Consider the following 26,121-nt stretch of genomic DNA (forward strand, 5'->3'; position numbering starts at 1 on the left):
TGACGTAGAATAAAACCAATTTAACTATTTCGTTTCCGACGTTAACCATCTAATCATTTAAGATACGTATTTATTGTCATTGAAAAGACCTCCCCCCTCAAAAAAAAAAAAAAAAATAAATAAATAAATAAATCGTAGCTCACATAACAGTGTTAGTATAGCTGTGTCACATGACGACGGTCTGACCGAAGCATATAAAATAGTATAAAAATGTGAAAAAACTTCTACTGACGTATCTATAAGGCGATGTACTATAAAAGTAGTTACTAGGTAGATATAATATGTATTCCGGTCCACATGTATAGTTTAAACTACAGCAACAACCTGATGAAGACATTACGTGTATTGTGTGGCAACTTAATATTATGTATTATGATAAGCAGTGTTTGGTTAAAAAAATAAATTGAAAAATCACACTCTATCGCCCTCACAAGCAAATATAATAGTATTAAAGGATTCATTATTTTTTTACTGACCAGGGAAACGACGTTCGTTCTTGTGTGTATCATTTTATCGCCCCAATATCCTATTCACAAAAAAATTCGAAAGTTACTATAATATAGAGCAAAATATAACAATGAAATAAATACACATTTAAAGTCGTTATACTCAATCCAAAATTAGTAGAATTTCATTGTCTATATGATTAGTAAATAGTTGTAATTATTTTTGACATAAATAATATATTATAATATTATTTTAAAAGAACATCACCGACCTACTTTATTTTAAAACATTTTGACAATTTTAATATTTATAATATAGACGATACATTGAAAAAAATTTAAATTTAAAATATCGTTTGTGGTTATAATGTAATAATATTTGCAAAATTATATATATATATATATATATAATATATTAACGGTTTTATACGAAAAAGAACCACTAAAGTACAATAATAGTTAGGAAATCAAATTTACATAGGATATGGAGACAATATTATTCTTGTCGTATATTTTGAAAAATTCGCATAAAAAAGTACCTTTAGTATGAACAGCATATAAAAATAACGAATTTCAAAAAAATATTTAAACTTAGGACATCATACTTGCATTTATTGTCGCCTTCTTACTCACGTTTCTTGACATAGCGACATTGTATATTGTACAGAATAAACCATTTTACTCTGTTATTTTTGATATTAGAGTAAATTTACATATTATTATCAAATTTAAGAAAATAATATATCTAGAGCACCACATAGGTTTTTATACTTGACTTTGAGCATACGATTATATTATATACGTCTATAAGATAGTATTTTACTGATATTGGATAGGTAATCACATAATATATTTATATATATATATTTTAGTAAAAATTATTTTTCTTAAAAAATATAAACGACTTTGAAAATATTTATTTTACGTCTTAATTTGTTCAATATTACAATAATCAAACTAACATTTTGAAAAATATTTTTAATTTATACTTTTTTAAATGTCTTACATTAGTTTTAGATTTTATACTATGAAGCAAAATATTTTTTGAAAATGTCAATAAGTATTAAATGTTGAACAATCTGTTTATTAGTTTTAACTTAATAATTATTAAATTGTATAAGAGTAGTTGTAATAAATATATTTTGTCGGAGTACCCGTTACTTTTGTGTCATTCCACTTCGCTCCTTTAACCTAACCGTTTAATACGTATACTGCATATGTTATAAATGTTTCCAATCTAAATAAGATACATACAATTTAATAACTATTATAACAGTAGGTAAATTTGTGTTCGTGGAAGAAAAAGAAGGTTCACATTATTAACTTAAAAGGAAGCAGTTCACTAGCGGCATCCTGAAAATCTAGTATATTATGGAATAATGCAAAATACACATTTTAAACATGTTTTACATTGCAGATGCTTACAGAAATGTTGATATATACTGTAATTAAATCTGTAAACGGTTGTTTGAAATTTTCGTCACGATCGCATAATTGCTTCAGGGTGTATCTACTAATACTATAGACGTACAAAATTAATAGATGCGTGTATGCGATGTAAACAAAATTTGAGGAAAATATTATGTTAAAATCACGTTTAAAGATTAATAATAGTATTTTTATACTATGTATAGGGGTGGATTGTGCCGATAGGATATCGGGACTTCACCGTTGGGCTGTGACTGGTAATGGAGTGTTTATTCGTGTAATAATCATAGAAACATTTCCATTTATGGTCATAGAGAAGAATATACTGAATAATACCGATATCGAAGACGTTATTGGAATTGTTAGAAACAAAGTGATAACTCATATTTGTTACATAAAATCTATGTAAAAAAAAAAAAATAAATAATGTACATTTTTTAAAATTGTATACGTTACAATAAACTGAATTTAATAGATGTAAAATAAGAGTAATTATTACCAATCTGAGGAAAAAATTTTCTATAAAACTTCAAAATGAGTATGCATTTATACGTTAAACAAATTTGAAGTTCAGAACAACAGTTTTTTTGGGCTGATTTTTTTTTTTTTTTTTTTTTGTAGTCCACCACTGACTGTATAATATCTATTTAGATAGTGTATTATGTAGCAAGTATACAATCGCAATATTATATAGTAGGTATATACCATACGTCCACCGTAAATGCGTACGTGAAAACCGAATTTAGGTCACACACGCACACTAATAAGCACAATCACACGTTCACACGCACAGCCGGACGAGTGTGCGTGTGCTCTGTTTTCGGCCCATTACGTAACCTCAGCAAATGATCTCCGACTCTAAACTATTACTACTACTACTACTACTACTATTACTAATATTACTACTACTACTAATACTATCACTAGTACTGTATTAATATTACTAAAATACTAACGCTATTACAATATACATAATATACGCGACTATTATATGTACGATTTCGACACGACGGACGGCACGACGTCCTTCCTCACACGTGCGCGCGCACACGTCCCGACCCATCCGTTCACGATAGCTGTGCGCTTAACCTTGGGCGAGCTCGAGCACGGCGGTAGCTGAGAGAGGGGAAAGTGGAAAAAAAAAACGAAAAATGGTCGAAATAAAAGTGAAAATTCGGTTTTTAGAACGTCGTTTTCAACGTTGTCGTCATCGCGCTGCATTATGATATAATACAATACAGGTACGTGCACCGCGGGCTCGCGTCTGCTGTTATGATGACGGCGGCGGCTGTGGCAAAAATCGTCATTATCGTGATATTGACGAATATAGGTTGAGAAATGGCGATAGTACATCGATCAAAAACCTCGAAATACCTATCTACTACTAGAGATTTTTGACATTAAAAAAAAAAAAGTAGTTTCCGACAAAAAAGAAATATAATAATATCAAAAATAGAGTATCGAAGGATTCGTGATCAAACGATATCATTTTTTCCCCCGAGGACTTGATGAAATGTAAAAATCCAATTGTATATATACCTAACTTTAGTCCTATATATAATGTAATATTATTCATATCGATTTCATACATTTATTAATAATTCATTCGATCTGATTACGTAGAGCTAGCTGTTGTTATTTGGCTCTGCGTATAGTTTATTCAAATAGTTACAGTTACATTGTTGACGAGTATGACACGAATTTAAATTCACCAAGTGTAAATTTCATGTCTGCAAACACATTTCGCACAGAATTGCATATTTGACAATTTCGAGCGCATAATATACATTATATATTATGATTATTGATCATCACTAATTTGAATGAAATATTGCAATACAGTCATCATCATATATACGCACACAAAAATTATACTTTATAAATCTGTATATTACTATATATATATGTTTCTACGAGCAGTTTTTCAAACAAACAATTGTCGAGCGTACTATTTTACTATACGATAACGGGATTCAACGCAAATCCGGCCGTTAACGTCCCTCTCGAGCTTTAATTACGCCGTATCGTGATAATAGCATTATTGTAATTATATTTTCTCCGGTGATTTCGAGTGGCTGCAGGCCCCCCCCCCAAAAAAAAAAAAGAAAAAAGAAAAACAGATCGCGATCGGTATAAATCGTAAATATTATAATGTATAAATGCGACACCGCACGCATTGTTGTTATCGTTTAAGCGTAGGTATATATATAATATTATAACAACAGCAGCTGTGCAACGCCTGCAGTACGAGCGAATAGTTTCTCGCGGTCCTGATAATATGCGTATGCGTATACGATGTACCTATACCCATACTCTCGGTATTATAATAATAATATATTCGTGAGCGTGTTAAAATATTATATTATGACTGCGGTATGAAGAAAGAAGAAAGGTTGAAAGGCGACCGGCGACGGCCGGCTTAACCCTCGGGCCGCCGTAACGCAATTATATAACGTATAACCATGTACCTCCGCCGTTCCGTGAACTTTCACATCGTGTGCGTACGGCACAACGTACTATATAACGTGTACGATATACGTACATTGTACGTATGTATTATGCGTACATTATATATTATTATTCGTTCGTATCATATGTATATCGTGTAGAGGCGTATTATATACGTACACGCGTTATCGCCACGACCAGACTAATTGACGCGGTCGCGAGTGTGTGTGTGCGCGCGAGCGGTGACAGAACGGGGTGCGTCGCAACGTTGCGCTGTAATAATAATACGAATAATATCGAGTGTTATGACGAAGTCGAAACCGTTAACGGTGCACTTTATACGACACGACATTTTCACCGGTCAACGAACGGTACGCGAATTCGTCGAAAACGTTGAAACGTTCTACGATGCGTGTGCAACGTCTCTGTTCTTTCTGCGAGTGCACGCGAAACTCGAGTGTTTACAATATTGCAATTGTAATGGGATGTTGTATAAAAAAAAAAATTGTGATTTATATTAATGACATTGTATTATATTTTTCGCAGGCCGTACAAAATAATATACTCGACCGATCCGCTCATGGATCTAGTGCAAAACACTAAACGATTGGACGGCGTGTCTGCACATATGCGAATTTGTATTATTATTATTATTATTATTGTTGTTGTTATATTACCATTATACATATATCTAATTTTGGATTATCAAAGTTTATTTAGTGTGGCTTTGAATAAATAACCATACGTAGATCAACTACCACTTCAAACGCGTACTTTACCTAAATTCAACTTCAGGGTTGAATCTTGAAAATATTATGTTCTATAAATGTATTTACACACACATATATATACATAAATATAGATATGCATAATAATTATCATTACATTTAGAACGAAAAACGAAAATACTAACAGCTATATAAATAAATACATTTCTATTTTATGAAATTGATATTATAATCTCCCCACTCTTGAATTTCTGTATTTTATATAAACTTGTAAATCAGTGCGTATTTAAAATAATGCTCCTATATATGTATATATATATATATATACACATACCGATGTTAAGTAAACATAATATAAATACCTACATATATTATACGACGGCGTAAAATTCGGTGAAAACGAACCACGACAACCAAAACGGGTACTCTGTACACACACACACATATATATAAATATGATAGATATATACGTCATATATGTATGAGTGTATGTGTTGTAGTAATACAGTAAAACCAAATGTGTAAAGTGGTCGCGCGCATATTATGCATAATAATTATGTTAATGTGCCGAAAACGTAATAAAAATCCGTTACCTATACTATGTTTTTCGTAGCAGTCGTCTAAAACGGTAAAAGTAGAAAACGAAAACCTACACCACTAATCACTACCTATCTACAACACATCTGTATAATAAGCGTCTATATGTACACTGTGTATCGACCACGTGCAGTTGTACACATTATACGTATATTATACCTACTATAAATGCGTTTTTATTTTAAAACATAATCCGACCGATGGACCCGCGGAGGCAGTTTAATATTATTGTTTTAAATGTTTACGACGTACGACGCGCGACTCGTTAAACTGATTACTGATTTGTGTTTGCATGATGTATTATCATAAATTAGGTTACGAGTTAAATATTTTCATCGTTTGGATGATTTGAGTACGTCTTTCCTAATCGATAAAGCCTATTATAACTACGGACGTGATATCAAAGTATGTGATTTGTTTTACTGATACAAACTATATTCTAGTACAATATGACGCCTTGAATTTATAGGAGTTTAAAATGTAAATTTGTTGCGAGAACATAATTTGTCAATTTAAACTGTAAAACTTAAAAACAAAATACAGTATAATATTTAAAAATATTAATTTTTCATTCTAGGCCAGATAAATTATATTAAAATAATTATTATAGCCACTAAAAAAAACCTGTGCTTATTAATATATATTACCATATTATATGATTACAATACAATAGAATATAGATACAATACTTCGAATTTCAAAAAAAAAAAAATCGTTTATAAATAAATAACACTATATAGAATTGACGATTGATAAATCATACGGTGTTCAAATTGTTGTAAGTTAAATTAAATTTGTGTACAATAAAATTACAGGGTCGTCGTATACGTTAATTTAGCGTTTTATTCATAATGCATTTAAAAAAAATAATTTATAGTGCTGACCACATACCAATAAATATATATAAATAGCTAATAGGACGTTATAAGATTGTATGCGTTCATAAAAATAATTAATGAATAAGAATAATCAAAATATAATATATTGATTAGGATATGCATAACATAATTTCAAGTCATAATATACAGGCTTACATATTATATCGTGGAAAACAAATAAATATTTATTATTCATTTTCCGAAAACTACCAACTAACAAATTATGTATCTAAAATGCCATTTATGATTGATTTATGCAAGTATACAGTGATTATTGAATTTATATTAAAATTATTATAATTCTATAATGTTATGTTTTCAGATTAAAATAAACAACATCATCGTAACACTATAACATGTAAAAAGTAAAGCCCTCTCGCGCTGCTGATTATTTAATAACATACATTTTATAAGAGATCTCTTGTGTTCGTTTAATAAATTCCAGTACATTATAAAACATACTAATATGAGCTATATAGATGACATTTCAACTAAATTTTATATTTTTCTTGCAAAATAGTTGTACACAACTCTTAGGAATTAAAACTAACAGTGTTAATATATTGATATCACATTTAGGTAATACATATTTTGTAATTTGTATTAATGCATTCCATTAAAGTACAAAATGCATTGCAATTCAAATAATATTAAGCATAATGTATTAAATTGTTTCATAATTTTATTTATTTAATATATAAAGAATCAATTTTTTAATTAGATATTAGTGTATACTAACACCTAGATTGTAGAGTAGTATATACCTACCTAAGTTATATAATATTTTTGAAAAATAATTCAAATTAATCTTTTTTAGATGGTTGATCAGAGTACCAAAACTTTTCGTGGAATAATTAAGACAGAGTCTAATATTTTGAGTTAATTTCTCCTGCGTGTTTAATTTAATGAAATACTACTTAGTTTTATCGTTATTAGTGTAGACAACAATAATAACCATAAACTAATTATCTTATTTTTGTCATACATATTAATCAACACATATACACACACGTCTTATAAAGTCCAATCTATTAACTGTAAAAATATAAACTAGACTTAATAGATACAAATCGATACTAAATATCCTAATTTATCTATTTTTGGTAGGTATACTAAACTATCAAACATGCGATAAATAGTATACTGAATAAGTATCGCAGTTTTTAATTTTTAACGAATCTTGGTAATGTTTAATATTTCATTTCTACAATTTCGTCATCAATACAATTTATAAAATATCACGGTATAAATATATTTATATCTAACGTAAAACGAATGATCATAATATTTAGAACTATTAAATTTTATGAGAAATCTGTAAACATTTTTAAAATGTGTTACATATATTGCATTATAGTTTAAAATATCCAGTCGTGCAATGCAGATAACGATAATAATATTTTATATTATATAATACATTAAAGTGAACGAATGTACGCTTGAGAAATTTTCTGAGGGGAGTGTCGATCAAAATATGTACAAGTACGGTAGATGTCAAGAAAATATTGTAACAAACTTTTCAAAAAGTTTTTAACGAGTAACACAAAACACACATTGTTTATTAAACCTCTCTTCGCTAGATTCAATGCATGTGTATGTTACCCTTTTGTAAAAAGAAAAAATAATATTTATAGAGGTTTACATGTTTTGGTTTCGGTTCGTTGTAATGAAGTTTTAAATTTCAACCTATGTATATTTTCACAACGATGAAAACATGTACCATCTACTTTACCTTAGATGTATAAAATTTAATAATAATAATATATGTACTAATATGTTATATTATTGTACTTAAAAACAAAACAACTTGATTTTCTCTGTTATTTTTCTAACAGTATTCACTTATAGTAGTAGTTAGTATATACAGCTAGTGTGTGTGTGTGTATATATATATATATATATATATAATGCACATTTAAGAAAACCAACACAATGTATAGTATTGAAATAAATTGCGGGAAGATTGGTCAATCATTTTTTGGACAAAAGCTTTAAATCAAAACCACAAACATAAATAAATTACTAATCGTAAGACACAAAGAGGACAATACAAAAAATCATTGCGGTAAGTGTCTTTATGTGTGTATGTCTTATTTATCCACGAGTCTATGGTTTCGAGTTTTCGAAGTGACGTGTGGTCGGTCGTTGTGGGTCGAGGAAAATAATATTGGACTGATTGAGACATGTGTACACAGAACTACAGAAGTGCGTGCCACATGACGCATGTTTCGAAACGAATAAAAGCAACACAAGCACGCATTTCATATCAGAATATGTTTTATTAAAATATTTAGACCGAAAGCATTTTCGAAGTAAATGACTATTAAAATTTACTGTAGCGGTTCAAACTGTATTCTACCAATACCGTATTATACACTCAGAGAACCTAAAACTATACACTATTATAAAGTACGCACTTGCGTCGACATAAAACGGAACGTTAATTAACCGTCTTGTAGTCATGGTTAAAATAATTACAACGCCGTTCAAAGAGCCTTTGCAAAATATACACTGTAAGTATTTCTAATAATAGTACAGTGTTAACATCAATTGTATACATGATGTACCAATATAATATTATAATAGAAATACTTTTGATAGTGAAAATCGAAAGAAAAATAATAAGCGAAAGCAAACAATGGACTATCTGCGAGGCCACTGCGCCATATTACTAAATAATTATAATTCACTTGTAATATTGAAAACAAAAGCAAAAACAGCATATAATATATATATATATATAAGTAGGTGCTATCTGCAGTACTGCATAATAACTGCAGTAAATAATATAAAAAAAATTCCCTTATTGTTGTATACACGAATCTATTCTTAGTATAAAGCACATTCAACGCGTAATTAATTTTATAATAGTAAATTATTCATATTTCTATACATTTGTAACGATTAAAAAGCAAAATTAAATTCACCGCTGAGAGTTTTCGTAAAAATTAAGTAAAAAAAGTCGTATAATACTGGACGTGGTGGTTTATAAATAAACATTATACCGGTACTCACTAAAAAAAACATTGATCTAACTCATATGCTACTTAATATTAAGTATTATGTAATCGCGATGAATTCATCGTATGTATGTATAATATGATAAAGAGAAGAAAAAAGTAAAAATTATCGAATAGATAGTATCCCTCCGCGCGGCAACCTTTCATATTCATATTATATATTATTAATAATAATATACTATAATATATAATATAGTATACTTTTTAATCGTTCGATCGAGAAACCCAAACGGGTAAACCGGAGTAATTACTTTCTTTTTCTTCACGAAACAACATTGAAAATCGCGAAACATTCCGTAATAGCTGCGGTACCAAATAAGTTGCGAAATCAATCACAGCGACCGTGAGGTCAAATCGAATCGTGTCGTTTATAGAAAGAATAAAAGTATCGCCAGTTGTTTTGCCGTATTATTGCACAGTATAATTATTACATTGTACGGTCGGGAACGTAAAAGCAAAATAAAAAAAAGTAGATTAAATAAAACGTTAAGCAAAACATTGTACTCGGAAATTTATACTCAATAATGACATAATAAATAAAACATCTATACAGATGTTGATCGCACGCATGGCATTTATTTTAAGTTATTACTACGACAATAATAGTCAATCGTATCAGTATTATCATCATTTTATTATTAAAATACCTTACAGCGTGCACACTGCACATACTGTGTGTATTTGTACTGTTAGCGTAACGTCTATAAACAGTTTTGCGTACTTCGTACGAATTGTCGGTTAAAATGTTTTGCGTTTATTGTTATAATTAATAATCCACAAATAATTTTAATTGAAATAATCCCAATATAATATATTATAATAAATTGTAGTCGCTATTTATATGCAGCTTAAAAAAATAAGTAAGTAGGTACACTAAAAGTTGAATGTATTAACAGGTATCAATAATTATTGTAATTCTATATAAGAATTAATCATAAAATACCGAAATCATAAACAAACAAAGATATTTTTATTTAAAAATTCAACTACCATTGTATAGTATAACGACTCTGAAATTAAATCGAGGCGTGTATCCCCCCGGAAATCGAATAAAAGTACAACTTATTACTTAAACTTTAATATATTATGATACGAAAGTCGGGGGAAAAATTAAATTACAATATTCATGCTTTACATCGGTATAAAACACGTATTGTTTAGACAGGTCGTAAACAACGGATATTGGAATATGACTAAATCGTGATAAGTGTAATAATATATAGGTCGTGTCGTTCCTTGTGCGAGTAAAATTAGGCCAAACATCCGAAGGATATATAGAACAATCACAACTGATTATAAACAACAAAGGTAGTGTTTATACATAATATAACGTATTACGTATTAGACATAAATAGTAAAAAAAAATATAATAATATAATATTACTACGCTATTAGTTTAATATATACCTATATCTAATATAAATAATTAATTTATACGTGATACACGCGTACTCGGAGATACTTGCGCGCTATCAGCTGTTGACTTACTCGCTCATTGTATATTGAAATAGCCGTGTACGATGATCAATTATTGCATTAAGATGTGTAAGCAGGTAGAATGTTGATACGATGTATGTATATAATAATATAATAATAATACAGCTTACAAACACGCTTATCAACCACCTTCGACGAAAGCGGAATACTATACGGTCGATAAGACGCAATCGGTTGCGAAATTATTATCGTCGTATGATAGTATATCATTATTTCAACCGTTTCGCGAACGGATGTGGGTTAACCTACATAATATTATTAGACATTTTGAGACCGCGATGATTCAAAATTTCGTTCGACGGTGGCATCGACACTCACTGAATAATTTCTTAGGCATACATGCTGCAGAATCGCGTCGTACCGATTTATTTTATATAATATTCACGATAAAATACTGCAGTGAGCATAAATATTTACAGAGATACTCGGATCACGCACAGATTTGGAAACGTTTAACGTCACGGACACGACTAACGACAATATACATATAATAATAATAATAATAATACGCATCGTTTGTTCGGGAAAAAGGTCATTTCGGATTTTTTTTTGCCAGTTGCCATTTTAAGAATAGGTAGACTGCGGAAACGATAAATATTTTTCGTTACTCGCATTAAATATTGTATAATGGATAAAATATATACTCGCAGGCTACTCGGAAGTGAAAAGAATTTCGAAAAGGAAGATTTCGTTTGAACATAATAGACTGTTTTGAGGCTATTGAAAGTGAAAATCGATATTCTTCGCGAGCTGTAAGATGCACACCTCTATATAGGTATACACGTAAAAAAAAACAACCGTCCTCAGAACCGGGTCAGGTCTACGAACGACCTCCCTCGTAGGCATGACGGATCTCTTGGACAGGCGCTTACAAAGGTCGTGTTCTATCACTGGATTTCATTATTATGTTATTATATTATATATACATTCATCACATATTCAATGAAGTATATACCTATATATATTATGTATACACATGTAAAAGGTAAATACTTCAGTGTTGTATTCATACACGCAACCTACCCATCACACGAACGTACAAAAGATACATTAAATAAACATTGGTATTAAAATGTTGGTAGCCAACAAATCATTTTTCCAATATCACACGATTCCTTATAATATTGTGTAGGTATAAAGCAATATTTATTGCACGTCGTGGTCATCATCGTTGTTGGGCGGAAATAAAGAGACACACATTTTATTTTATTATAAATGTATAGAGGTATTTAAAGAAAATTTTTTTTTAGGCAACAAAAATTTGATTAACACATGTACCTATATATATTTATTTTTTATTGAGGGGGAGGGGTCAAATATTACACAGGTCTATCCAGTTCTAAGTAAAAGTAATATTCGATACATTTTAATGGCATGTTTAACTGTATTAAAAAATATTGTGAAATTGCTATAATACAATTTAATCCTATGAATATTATTAGTTATTCATTATTCGCATAAAATGTATAATCTGTTTTTGTTATTGTATACATTTATTATGTATTACCAAGAAAAAAATATACGAACAATGAATACTGCAGATAAAACAATAGCTGTCACTTTTTAAACGACAATAGTTCTGATTTTTTCGCAAATTTCATTAGGAACTGTCAAAATGAGCTAATGTTGTATTTATGATAAACTTAATAACAGTTCAAGAGCTTTTTTGTTTGAAACCAATTTAAAAACAAAATTTGATAACAATAATTCCACTTAATCACTATCCTTATATGCTCATAATATACATTTTATTTACACCTATAGTATGTTGTTTTCCGATTATTTTACAAATCTACGATATCATATGTTACGCGTGTATCAATAGTTTTAAATGTATGTATAAGAAAGGTCGAAAATTGAACAACAAATACATTACAATGGAATTTATGGAAATAAAAAATAATATACACATCATTTTACAAACATTTAATACTCATTATTATTATTATTATTATTATTTACTATTTTTTAGTAATACGTATACATTATAGTATAAATACTCATTAGATATTAGGTATATTTATTTTCAAAAATATTTTAATTTTATGTTTAAATGCCATATTTATATACACTATACCTTGACATGTGAATTTGACTTGACTTTGTATTCAGTTTGAATAAGATGAATATGACATGATAATATTATATGTATACGTCGGCACTATGATAGAGTTATACGGCGCTATATTCATTCAGCTTGATAATTTTCGGTGTAACTTCCACATTATTCTTTAGAAGCTTGTCGCGTACTCGCGACCTACGAAAATGACCCTAAAACTATCCAATTAACAAAATATGCAGAACTATTCATCAGAAGGAGGTACTCAAAACATCATCGTAAGTATTTTATTTGCATATTACATTATAATAACGAACACTCACACACAAAGTTGTATACATACAGACTAAATCCCAAATTTGGCCTCTGTTTTCGAGGATCGTAAACATAATTAAATTAGCATTCAATCACGGAGTCGACTGCACCGCCAAGGCCATAGAAATTGTACAGCATGATTGCCGCGTTTTTTTTTTTCGGAAAGACTTTCATAGGCGAGACTGTAGTGCTAACGTTGCCGCCTCCACCGCCACAGAGGGTTCTGAAATCCTTGACCGGATTTCATATGTACACGTGAAAAACGATACGTGTGGTATAATACATATATATAATATATATAACACACACGCGGCGGTCCGAATCAACAATCTCTCGTCCGAATCGTGTACTCCAGTGGTGCGAAATATAAGAACGCATTTTTTTTACGATTTTTATTGTTATTTATAATGGTATATAGACACAATGCTCGACGACGACGAAAAAAAATCAAGACCGGATTTGAAGTCGAAATCTAACAATATCGTATACAGAGCGCGTACATGGTACATGAACACACAAACATGATGTTATATAAATTGGTTGCCCAAATATCTGCAGGGTATATAGGTAGGTTGTGATAAAACAGCATTTCTGGATTCCCTGCACGCGGTCGGCCGCTCGAGCATCGAAAATCGCGATCGTATGTGTTTATATATGGGCGAGACAACAATAATAGTATTGTAATAATTATTATCTACACTCGAAAGGTGCGTTTCGCATACGAATCCGATCCCAATACGAGTGGCACTAAACGGTTGCCATAAAGCCAAAGCCATAAATAATAATAATATTATACTATCTATTACAAGGTCGATTGGAATACATACATAATATTATATATTATATGGGTGTATTATAGTTATAATATACTCTTGACACGGATGACATTGGTGAATAATATAATACGAACGGTGACAAACGATATTTTTTATATACTCATAGAATATATACTTCTACCTGTCTCCCTACTCACAAATTGCGAATGAAAATAACACTATAAATTAATAATAACGAATACTAATCGCGAGATGAAAGTGAGTGCGGATTTATTAAGAATCGATTGACTTGCGCGAATTCAAATCATGTACGCGCCTATTATAATGGCTGTAAACACGCCATAATAAATTATATGATATTATTCTATTTTAATATATTTATTATACACGTGTACGTGTTGTGTATTACAGCAGAGATTGATTTTTTTTTTACCAATATGTGTTTATTGTACATCGACCCTCGATGTGATGGATCAATCATAAAACCACGTACCGCATCAGTTTTATTTCAATAAATATTCAAAATATTCGTATTATCACGAAAGAGTCTAATTATTATTATATCGATCGAATGTACCTAGTTTTTTACATCTGGAAAAATTTTACAAAGTCGTGCAAAGTCGTATAAATACACATTAAGCCAATAATACGCGTCTCACGCCGTTAGAAAATAATATGTATTTGTGTATATAGTAAATGCCCATAAATTTAAAACGATATTATTTATTCTTTGACGCGTTTTATAAGTATATATTATTATATACGTCATACTATATAATCGCGCACAGTACAGTGTGCGTGCGTACGCGACTCTGTTACGAAACAACGAGTGCGGCTGTTACGACATCTCCGGCGTAGCGGCAGCGGGGCGACCAGCTCAGGAGAAATTGCGAGAAGACGAGACTACTACATAATACAGTAGAAATGTTCGTACGTAGGCGATATATTTTTTTTCTTCTTTTCTTTTCTCGGCGGGGGTAACGCGGGCGGCCGCGTTTATTGACTGATCACATTTCTCTCTAGAACGATAGCGAATTTCATATAGCTATCGGAAATCCAAATAGGTATCTATACATATTATTACAATAAATACAATATAATATGATATAAACTATTTAATGGGGGTTTTATACTTTTTTTTAAAAAAATTTTTTATTTATTTTTTTTTTATACGAGAGGTACTTACCACGTCATATTATTACGTATTGATTAAGATAAATAAACCAAACCTTCGACAAGAAAGACAACTTAAATCGATTTATAAAGAAAATAATAACAATAATACGAAATGACGTGAACAATACTACATTGATGAAGTGTATGGTTGAACGAAATTCGAGTGGATAATACAAATAATATAAATATAAATTGTACAGTTAAATAGAAATGAGTGAAATAACTAGTTTTTGGCATTAGTATCTATATTGATAAGGATATATAAATTATAATATCGGCAAGTCGTTTTTCCTAATCCATTTTTTTTTTTTACACATAGAATACCTACTGTCTAAAAGTTTTCTAATGCTTCCGACCTTGACCTTGAATATACAGAGGTGTGTTAAAAACGACAGAACGAGAATACGTAAGTATATAATACGAAAAAGTTTAATATAATTGTCTTTTTCTGATTTATCTCACCGAATTAACCACGACCATAATTTTGTCCTGTATTTTGGTTTTTAAACACTCTTATTATATTTTATTTATTATGATTTGTTGATATACCTCCCAATAAAATAATAATAATATGTTTGTTTACTTTACTCACAAACATAAACGTACACCTGTAAAATTCAATTGATTGTTGTTTTTAAATATATCTATATAAATATGCATGCATATGGTGGTGGTATAGATCAGCATGTCATATTGGTTCATGGATATACACCATATATCATATTGGCATGAATAATTATATTTTGTACAGTTAAAAGTATACAATATAATACCTCTGATAATTTTTTCACAGAAGTAATTACTGTGCTGAGTTAAGTAATAATTTGGGTCAAATGTCATAATTATATAATATATTACCTATATTAACGAAATGATAAAAAAATGTATGCACCTAATTTAATCATATGATACTCACACTATAGGTAAATAAGTATGATAAATTTACCGTACAGAATAATGTAAATTATAACGAACTATACCTACATACGTATATAATAAAATTATAAAAAAAAAACAATGTAAATTGAACAAGCTAAGTAATGAAAAATAGCTAAATTATAATAGAAAAATAAAAATTATTCAAAAAATGTCATTGTATTTTGTAAAATATTATAGTGTGAGCATTATAACTGATATAGGCATAAATAAAATTATATGTCAATTTTATTAGAAGTACCGAAACCATCAAAAAAGGCTATTATTTTGAAAATTTTCAAAATAAGTAACCTATATTTTTTTTAAAAACAAAACATACAAACATTTACGAATTTTAATTTTTTAATTTTAAACCTACATTATAGTTCATGACTAAGATTTAATACTTATTAAATGAAATTCAATTCAGAAAAATTAGTAAGTGTTTAATAAAAATAAATTTTACGAGCCATAAACACTTGTCAAACCATTGTTAAATAATGTATTATAGATACCTATGTCCTATATTATATTGGTTTAAATAAAAGATATATGAAATATTATATGCATGTATAGATATTAGATATTATATGCAGACAAATAAAATGTACATAATAATTATAATGTTATTGCATACTATATTCTAAATCACATGAAAAAGACTTGCATCGAAATTGTTATAAAAATCCTATAAGTAAATGCAATATTACACAGCATAAACCTAATATTAGTGACCAAAAACGACGTTAGAATATTTGCACAGACATTATTTTTCTAAAGTAATTTGAAGTAAAAACACGCCGAAGAATGGTAGAAAAACGAATATTCCTATAATTTACCATAACATGAGCAATAATACTTACCTACCTAATTATACGGTAGAGTCCTAATCGTGAGATAAAAAAATTCAATTTTAACGATAAAATATCAATCGTAATAAATATTATTATGTTTGCATACGTGTTGCATCTAAGCACCAATGGGTTATTGAAATTCACCGCACCCGTATGCTATTATTAATTTTAATTTGTATTTCGTTTTTATTCAATATATACGTAGTCTCTGTGTACGCGAAAATAAAGAAAATTCAAGGGAAGTAATATAGACACGACGCGGAGTGTGATAACATACGTATATATAATTGATGGAGTATTGGTCTGTTTATAAGAATTTAGTTGTGCAAAGAAAAAAATTGTGCAAGTTTCGCTGACCTTGGCAAGCGTGGCTCAGTGCAATGGTGAGAGAGCAGTAATAATAATAATAACGCGATCTTGTCATCCTACAACGATGTTCGAGGCCACCATTTCCATCCACGTCCCACTCTCGTTTGCTATACACGTAAAATGCACATACATACAATACATAATACGTATTATATATACCTACATATTCAGCAAACACATATTTCTATATATGTCGATTATTATTGTTGTTATTGATTCTAACCGCAGATTTAAGACAAGGAATAAGGAGGAGTGACTTCGTAACAAGTATAATAACTAAATAAATTATATATATATATATATATTTTATAAATACCGGATAGGTAGCTGTTGTAGGTATATAGGTATGTATCACGGTTTATTATTATAAGCATATCAGTATACGTAAATAATGAACTATTGGAGTATAACATCAACAGCATCGTCGTCAATCACCAATCGATTTCCAAAGTTAAAGTTTTCGTAGTATCCTAACTGCGGAAATTGTATTAAAATTTAATAGATTATTATGATTTTGAAATTTATCGAACACATAGCATTTTCTAACTTATAATATCTACATTTAAATGTTTTTTTTATTGAAATATAATAATATTTTTACTGAAGAACAAAACGTATAGTTTATCATACCGTTTGGATAAATTTAAAAATAAATGACTATTAATTAATTATGAATAGTAAGTAATATTAACGACAAAGTTACAGAGTATCAATTTAATGTATCAACTAAAACTAAATTGTATTTTTCTAATCTCGTTTGACCTCCATACTATAACTTGATCTCAAACCAATGTCATTAATATTAAAACATTAATTTAAAATATTTAATTATTAATTGTTTTTATTTTAAATGTAACAGGTGTTGAAATTAATAATATTATTATCTCTCAATTAAAAAGTATGTTTAATGCCGATACAACTACCGTGTAAAAATTAATAAATTAATCAATAAATCCAATTCTATACATTTATTTTATGCATTTTCTACAAAAGATATTACTATAAAATATTATGTTAATAAACATAACAAAACAAAAAAAATAATTTATCGTTGATCGATCATTTATAATAATAATATTCAAAATTATTAAGTGAGGGATGTTTTTCATAGTTTATTTTTGACGTACATACTATGCAATAATTTAAATTTACTCGTATACTCACACTAACCTTTTAGTTTTTTGTTTAGACTCATTTGCAATTATTTAAATCAATATTTGAATTATTTTAATGGATATCGTTTATAAATGAGTGTAATTTCATACTTATTTTTAATACCACTTTAACTATCTAATTTTCCCCTAACACTCTGCTTGTTTAAAATACAGTGTCACTTTTACCTCAAATAAATTTAAGTTAATAAATTTATTCATTTTAAGTTTTTTAATATTATAATATATCCTAAATATGAAACTAATCAGTTTATGACTATAGAATATAAATAATTTTCCATCAACTGAGATAGCCATATTATAATATAACATTATCAAATGTAACGTTCATTGCTGGGTATTTCGAATTTCGATTGTTGTACTAATACATTGTATATTATTCATTTAGTCACAATTGGTAAACAAAAGAATAAAGCACGCTCAAAACGGCGCGTTCTTGTGCTTCTGTAACAATTAAGGTTAATTGGTCATTTCGCATTCGTTTAAACGACCACACGATTACTTTACTTTCGTATTTCTAAAAACGTGGGTACTTTTATAGGTACTTAGATTTTTTTACAAAAACGCTACACTAACACAATACATACTGCAGCAGAAGTACCCAGGGTCGTAAATCAAACGTTTAAACGATACCATCACGAAGGACTATTAAAAAACCATTCTAAAAATTTATTATGTTATGAGGAAAAAAAGCAGAATTCTTACACTTACGTAATACTATATGTGTACTTATTCTAGGTTTATTTGATGGACAACACGACCATGCCTAACTGCTGTGGATATTAATTATTGTAAAACGAGAGATTGCAGAATTGCAGCTTCACATGTATATAATACGATTATAAGCACGAACAAGGATCTACGTAAAAACGTGTATTATATGTTATATGAATTAAAAATGTTGTTATAATACAATCAAAAATACAAATACAAATATTATTATTTAATTATATTTTTATGTTAACATTGGAAACGATTTGGTAATATTGAGCAACAAAAAAAAATTGCTCGGAAATCATTGAAAGTAAAAGTTTTTACTTTTTTTTTTAAAAAAAAAAAGAATTTTTTAATGATTAATCATTGATTGTGTATAAAATAAATGCGATATGTGGTTCAAAAATGCAATTCTCGAGCGAAAAGTAGTATAGCGCGTATACCTATATAATATTATATAGTTTATGATACTGAAAGTACTAAAGAACCGTTTAAGTCATATATTTCTATAAAACTTTTAATATAGTTGCGTATTGTATGGATAATCGGACTGCGTTTAAATATTATAATATTATGATAATAAAATATTGCGATATGCACAAAATGTCTATCACACATTTGTGTCAAAAAAAAACAAAACAAAACAAATTATAAAATGTCTCATGGCACTATAATACTATGCTACAGTGACTATATACTATCGATACCTATCAAATCTGATGTATTGGTAGGGTGAGGGGATATCGGTGTGAATTTGCCCGAATCACAGTCCCTGTACACACGGGCACCTGTCTAAGTGTAACATATCACAGACTTACAACTTTACAAGTTACAACCGCCGTAGCTTTTTCAAATAAAATATTATCGATTTATTTATAATACTACAAACGGCGCGTAATATAGGTTCTGACCACATTACAGGAACATACTACCTGTATGTATTTGACATTCGTCAAATAGGTTAGATTAGATTTAGTTGAAAATACAAAGTATACGATTTTGATAGATCTCTCGGTCGCAAATATAGCGATTTGTAAATAATTGGATCAGTAAATTAGTGTAGGGCTCGGACCCTACATAATAATCTAGTTATAGGGGTACACAATTATATACAATTATAAAATCGGATGCTCTACTCCCACGAACGAATACCAATAAGTCAATTGAAAATATAAAATACGTATTTTATGTTATTATCATTATTATGGTATTATACACTAAATTTAACAAAATATTGTACAAGGCTCAATGAAATTATTAATAATAATAATAGTGAAACTCTGTGTGCATACAGGGTAGTAAATAATGACATTTATTTTATATTCGTTCTCCACTCAAATTTGTTATTACATTATGTAGTGTACGCATTGTAGCTCACGTGTCCACCGGTCGTAGGAAAGTTTTTCGAACTACTCGGGGGAGCCAACTGCGATGGGTTGATACGACCCTAATTAATCGGTGACGCAAGTGGCACACCACCATATATATAGTCTGTATAGATAACAAAACACCGGACTGAGTGATTGTAATTAACAATATTATGCGATTGACTACTGTATAAAGACCACGATCTAAACAAAATATACGTCTTACATTATATATAGTGCCAGATTAGTCATCGAATCACGACTATCATTAAATAATTAAACTATACTAGAACTAGATTAAACCATAGTAGGAGACCTGCTATACACTGGAAAACTGTTGAGGCAGTTTAGCGAACAAATACCTACTTATCGATCCTGTGAAATTTATATGTATAATTCGAGATAGCTTTCGACCAAGGAGTCATAAATATAGTGTACACTGGGTACACAATACACAAAATCTTAAGTATGCTTCAATATAATCAGTGATTTTTTTTTTAACCAAATGACGGAACTAGATATAATAAACGATTTTTGACTACGTATTTTATATAAAAAAAAACAACAACAACATTGTCTTATCGGAGAAAAAAATGTTAAAGGGCACCACTTTTACAATTAACATTAAAATATCGCGTGCACAAACCCAATTTGGCAGGAGTCATTTTTCAATATTCATTTCTTAAAAAAAAAAACTATTTAAATATTTTCTACGTTATACTTTTCCTTGAATACTTTTTAATATATTTCAATTTCGGGAAAACAGCATTCACGCAACTATATAACTCACGATGCGACGATTCACGTACACTGCAGACCATAAGACAGACAACTTGTGTGTAAATTGTTTGTACAGTTGTATATAATCGGTGAAACTATGTATATGTATATGTATAAATTGCAAATATATTGATCGACAGAGAATTTTTCTTCACATTTCTCTGAACTATAAAGACCAATTAAAAAAAAAATTGACGTCAATAATAGTCGCATGGGTCACATTATCACAATTATCTTCTTACGAGTGCTGTTTATAATATCGAGGCCATAGTTGATAGATTAGAATAGTACTTATTATTATAGCTCAAGTGAAAACTCATAACTATCCTTGATGTACTGATATATAATGTATGAATCTCCGACACGTGGACTTGATCCACAAACAGATTTGACGGGAGCGATGTCACGTATTTTATCATATGTGATAAATGATTAATAATAAAACGGCGTTGTGTCTTTATGAACGCGTGTTCTTTCTCAAGTAAAAACTGCAACCGTATACAATATTATTATAATTGCGGTTTTTATGTTTTTTTTTGTGTTTGCAATGTGAATACACCTCTCAGACACGTTTTTATTTCCGCGGAATTATTCCACGCGATGGTGCAATCGAACTTAGAATTAGGTCAACACAACGGATGATTAGATAGCAAACATATTATGTAGAAGTAGTGGTGCGTGTTTTTTGTTGTTGTCTGTGCGACAGACCGTCGGATATTTTATCGAATTTTATCGCATCACTTTGGACGACGCGAGAATCTTAAAATTCGAGACATTATATATTATTACGATGTTGTAATGTGTAGTTAAATTGATTCGTAATGATATTATATTTCAGCTGCATAAACTAAATTTGCTTTATAACTACACTCTTAAATTATAATCGATACGTAAAATAAAAACGTAGTTTAATATAACTAAACTACTTAAGTCACAATTTACGACCATTTGGTTATAATAAAGTTTGAAAGTTATTAATTTTTAATAATATAATACGCAGTAGGTATATGAACGAATTTTTGTGATTATGATTTTTTTTCGCTTCTCGGATCCGTTAAAAAGTACTTTCGTGTTGTATTCTCTCTATGCATTCATTCGTATAGACCGACTCCAAACTCGTAATGTTATAACACCATCCAAACAGTTCGAAGTTTTCTCAAGAACACACATTAAGGCCGAGAGGCGCTTTTAAGGTGACACGTTGGGAGTAATATCGTTTCGACATTAAAACACGTTTAACGTGCCGTTAAGTTCTTGAGGATGACCTAAGCCCGAAGGACTTCCAAAACCTATAAGGTCTCGAGGTTTTTATCCTACGCGAACGTAACATTGTCATCATAACTAATAATATACATCCAAAATAATAATCGTCAGAGCGTCCGACATTAGTATATCGCGTACATATCATTATAAATCATACATAATATACATATATATATATATATATATATATGCGTGTGTATATAGATCTCTGTATATTTGGTTTGGCTTCGAAAATCGTTATAAAACATAATGTATATGTATTACAAGGCCACCGATGTGATTAAAAAAGGTTCGGGCTGTATTATATTCACTGCGGCGGCGACAGCAGTGCAGGTATAGAATAGTCAGACCGTATTCAAATACTATTCACTTTCGTTTTCGAAATCACTGGACGGCGACGACGACTCACCTACACACACCGAATAAAATATCGTCCGACAAACCGTCTAGAGGTCGGGACATTATAATCTTATCGGTTCTAGTAGCAAACGTTTGCGAGATTTGTTGAAAATGTCACAGTCGATAGGTTGACGGTTTTGATGACAAATTAATAATTAGCTAAGGGTATAACTATTTACTATATATTATAAACCCCGTATTAGACACGCGAAAGTACGTAGAAAATATAATCGGCGTAAATATGTTACGGTGAAAAATATACCTATAAGTATATATTTATATAAAAGTAACGTTTGATATAATACCTATTATATTATTTTAGTTGCATTTAAAGGACGTTCACACATTACAAGTCGTATATGTATATCTACCGATATGATTCCTGAATAGTTCGATATTAATCAATAATTTCGTATAAACATTATTGTTGTTTAAATGTTGATTTTAGAGAAATCGAGTTTAATCGACTAAATTATCATCGTAATATTTTGATTTCAAAACATTATATTATTATTATCATCCATAAGCGATGATAATAATTATGTTATAAACTTCAATAAACTTTCTCAAAGTTTCTTGTATATTTTCGTTATTTTTCAAAATTAATTTAATGAGTTATCTAGAATTAAAGCGTGCATTCATTTGCCTGTAGATTACCTAAATGAACAATTGAACAGTATCATATATCTAGCCTGCAACTGTGTTAGGAATCGTGTATGTAGACAACTTTCCATTGAAATCCCATTATTGTTTCCTGAAATATAAGGCCATTCGTCTTTTTTCTTGCAAATGTCCTTCTATTATACATAATAAACGATTGCGTTTAAAACCAAAAATTCGATACCAAAAGAAATAATATTCACGGGGAAAATTCCTATATCTATCGTATAGATCGTCGTCTACCGCAGAAGCAGTGTTTTATAATGATATTATGAGAACACGCATTGCACTTACCGTAAATGATGGTAATCCAAATCGAATCCTGCAGACGTAAATCATAGTATTTTATTTTGTTCTCGAACGGACGGCCGAAACCGGAAGGAATCCAAACTCTCACTTTCGCGTGAACACAACGCACACGCGCGCGAGCTGCGCGGCGGACAAGCGGTCGGTCGGTCGGCGTGTATTATAATATTATATTATATCGTGTTGCGATAAATAAACAGACGAGCTAGGACGAGGATCTCAGTTTCCTCTTCTCGAGGTTTATTTTTCCTCCTCCGTCGCCGTCTCTCTTAACCCGTACCAGAAAATCCGCTCCGACTCCTTTGCAGACGGGGCGGCAAAAGCGTACACTATAATAATACGTGTACGGACGATTACGCGTGTATGATTATAATTTAATACATATGAAGTGACGACGACGACGAATAATTATTTTCAAAAATAAAAAAAACACGTCCGACTCGAACAATATTTTCTCGATGAATTAAAAATAAAAAAATAATAATAAATCGACTTTTCCTCGGCACACTTGTGGACGGCGGAAACACTCGCGGGAGCTGAAAAATATTATTAAAAAAAAAAAAAAAAAAACACACTCGTACGCGCACACACACACACACACACACCGTACAAACTCGCGATGGTCGTGTCTACCGCGCGCAGTGCCGCGGATGGTATAATACGCACGGCGACGTCGACGAGGACTACGGCGGCGGCGCGCGGTTTGTTTCGACACGCAACTGGTTCGGCGGCGTGCGTACGGGCACTCACCGGACGGCGCATGCGCCCCGCCGACGTCACCGTCGTCGCCGCCGCCTCGATGTGCACATAATATTATTATTATTACTATTACTATTACTATCGTCATCGTCAACATCGTTATACACCGTGATGTAAAAAATAATATTGAAAAAAAAAAAAAAACGTGCTCGGCGGTATACGGCGTGAGGGTCCCCCCAACCTTATCATTACGCAACACGCTCCTTTTCACGGCGATAACTATAATAATATGTAGAGGCGTCTGTGGGGGGGCGGAGGAGCGGTGGCTGTGACGTGAATGACGGTGACGGGCTTCGGCGGCGGTCCGGTTCCACTGTCTATTTCTACCGCGTGTGGTGGACCCCTTTCCCTTTCTACGGCCGCCGCCGCCGTCGTTGCTGCTACGCTCGCCGTGCGTCTAAGTGGTACGAAACATCGCCGTCTCACAGCACTACTCAACTTTTACGCCGACAACGAACGGCGTTTTGAAAATCGACGGGGCGCGTATACCCGGGGTGCTAGCTAGGTGGGTGGGTCAACGTCTCGTTTATCCCGCCCGCCCTCGCCCCTTAGAAGTTTAAGTAATGAATAATAATCGAGCTGTGTCGAAAACGATAGATGAAACGTATATAGGTATGTATTAATATTGCTGCGTTAATAATAATATTGCAATATGGATTGTCAAACCGGGATCGGCTATACACGGGGAATTGATGGAGCAGAATAATAAATAACGATCTTTTGTTTTGCAGGCGTGCAGTCCTGATACTATCTTTAAAAGTTGAACGTGTTTTATGGTTTCAGCGATTTTAAGAAATATCGTTAGAACATTTTCTCGTTTTTCAGACTCCAAAAGCATGACGACAGAGGAAGTATACCGAGTTCTCTGAGGTTGACAAAATTGAACGAAAAGATACACGACAATTAGGTCTACCCATTTAATAAAATACAACAATTAAATCGATTAAGTAGTTTAAACTCTGTACGGAACGACTTCCGAGTATACGTCATATGATAATTGAGTGTAATGTTTGAATATATTTCAATCTTGTAAATTAATTCAAATTGTATATTTTGAAAAAAAAAATACAATTTTAAAGTAGAACGCGTACTTGGAAATATAAAAGAGTATCATGGTTGCTGTTCCGAGTTTATGGGCTACTAACTGTCTGCTACCTCGAAGACTATTAACGAATATTAACGGCCCGTTAAGCAC

General features: G+C 30.7%; 1 protein-coding gene across 1 annotated transcript in view; it reads right to left on the reverse strand.

Annotated features, from left to right (window-relative positions):
- The window catches only part of LOC114131250 (transcription factor Ken 1-like), a 39,940-nt gene extending 15,081 nt beyond the window's left edge, over positions 1–24,859 (reverse strand). The window contains exon 1 of the mRNA XM_050202838.1: positions 24,156–24,859. The gene's annotated coding sequence lies outside the window, so the exon portion shown is untranslated. The remainder of the gene's footprint in view (positions 1–24,155) is intronic.
- Between the last annotated feature and the right edge of the window lie 1,262 nt (positions 24,860–26,121).

Source organism: Aphis gossypii, chromosome 3 (assembly GCF_020184175.1).
Source record: "Aphis gossypii isolate Hap1 chromosome 3, ASM2018417v2, whole genome shotgun sequence".
NCBI lineage: Eukaryota > Metazoa > Arthropoda > Insecta > Hemiptera > Aphididae > Aphis > Aphis gossypii.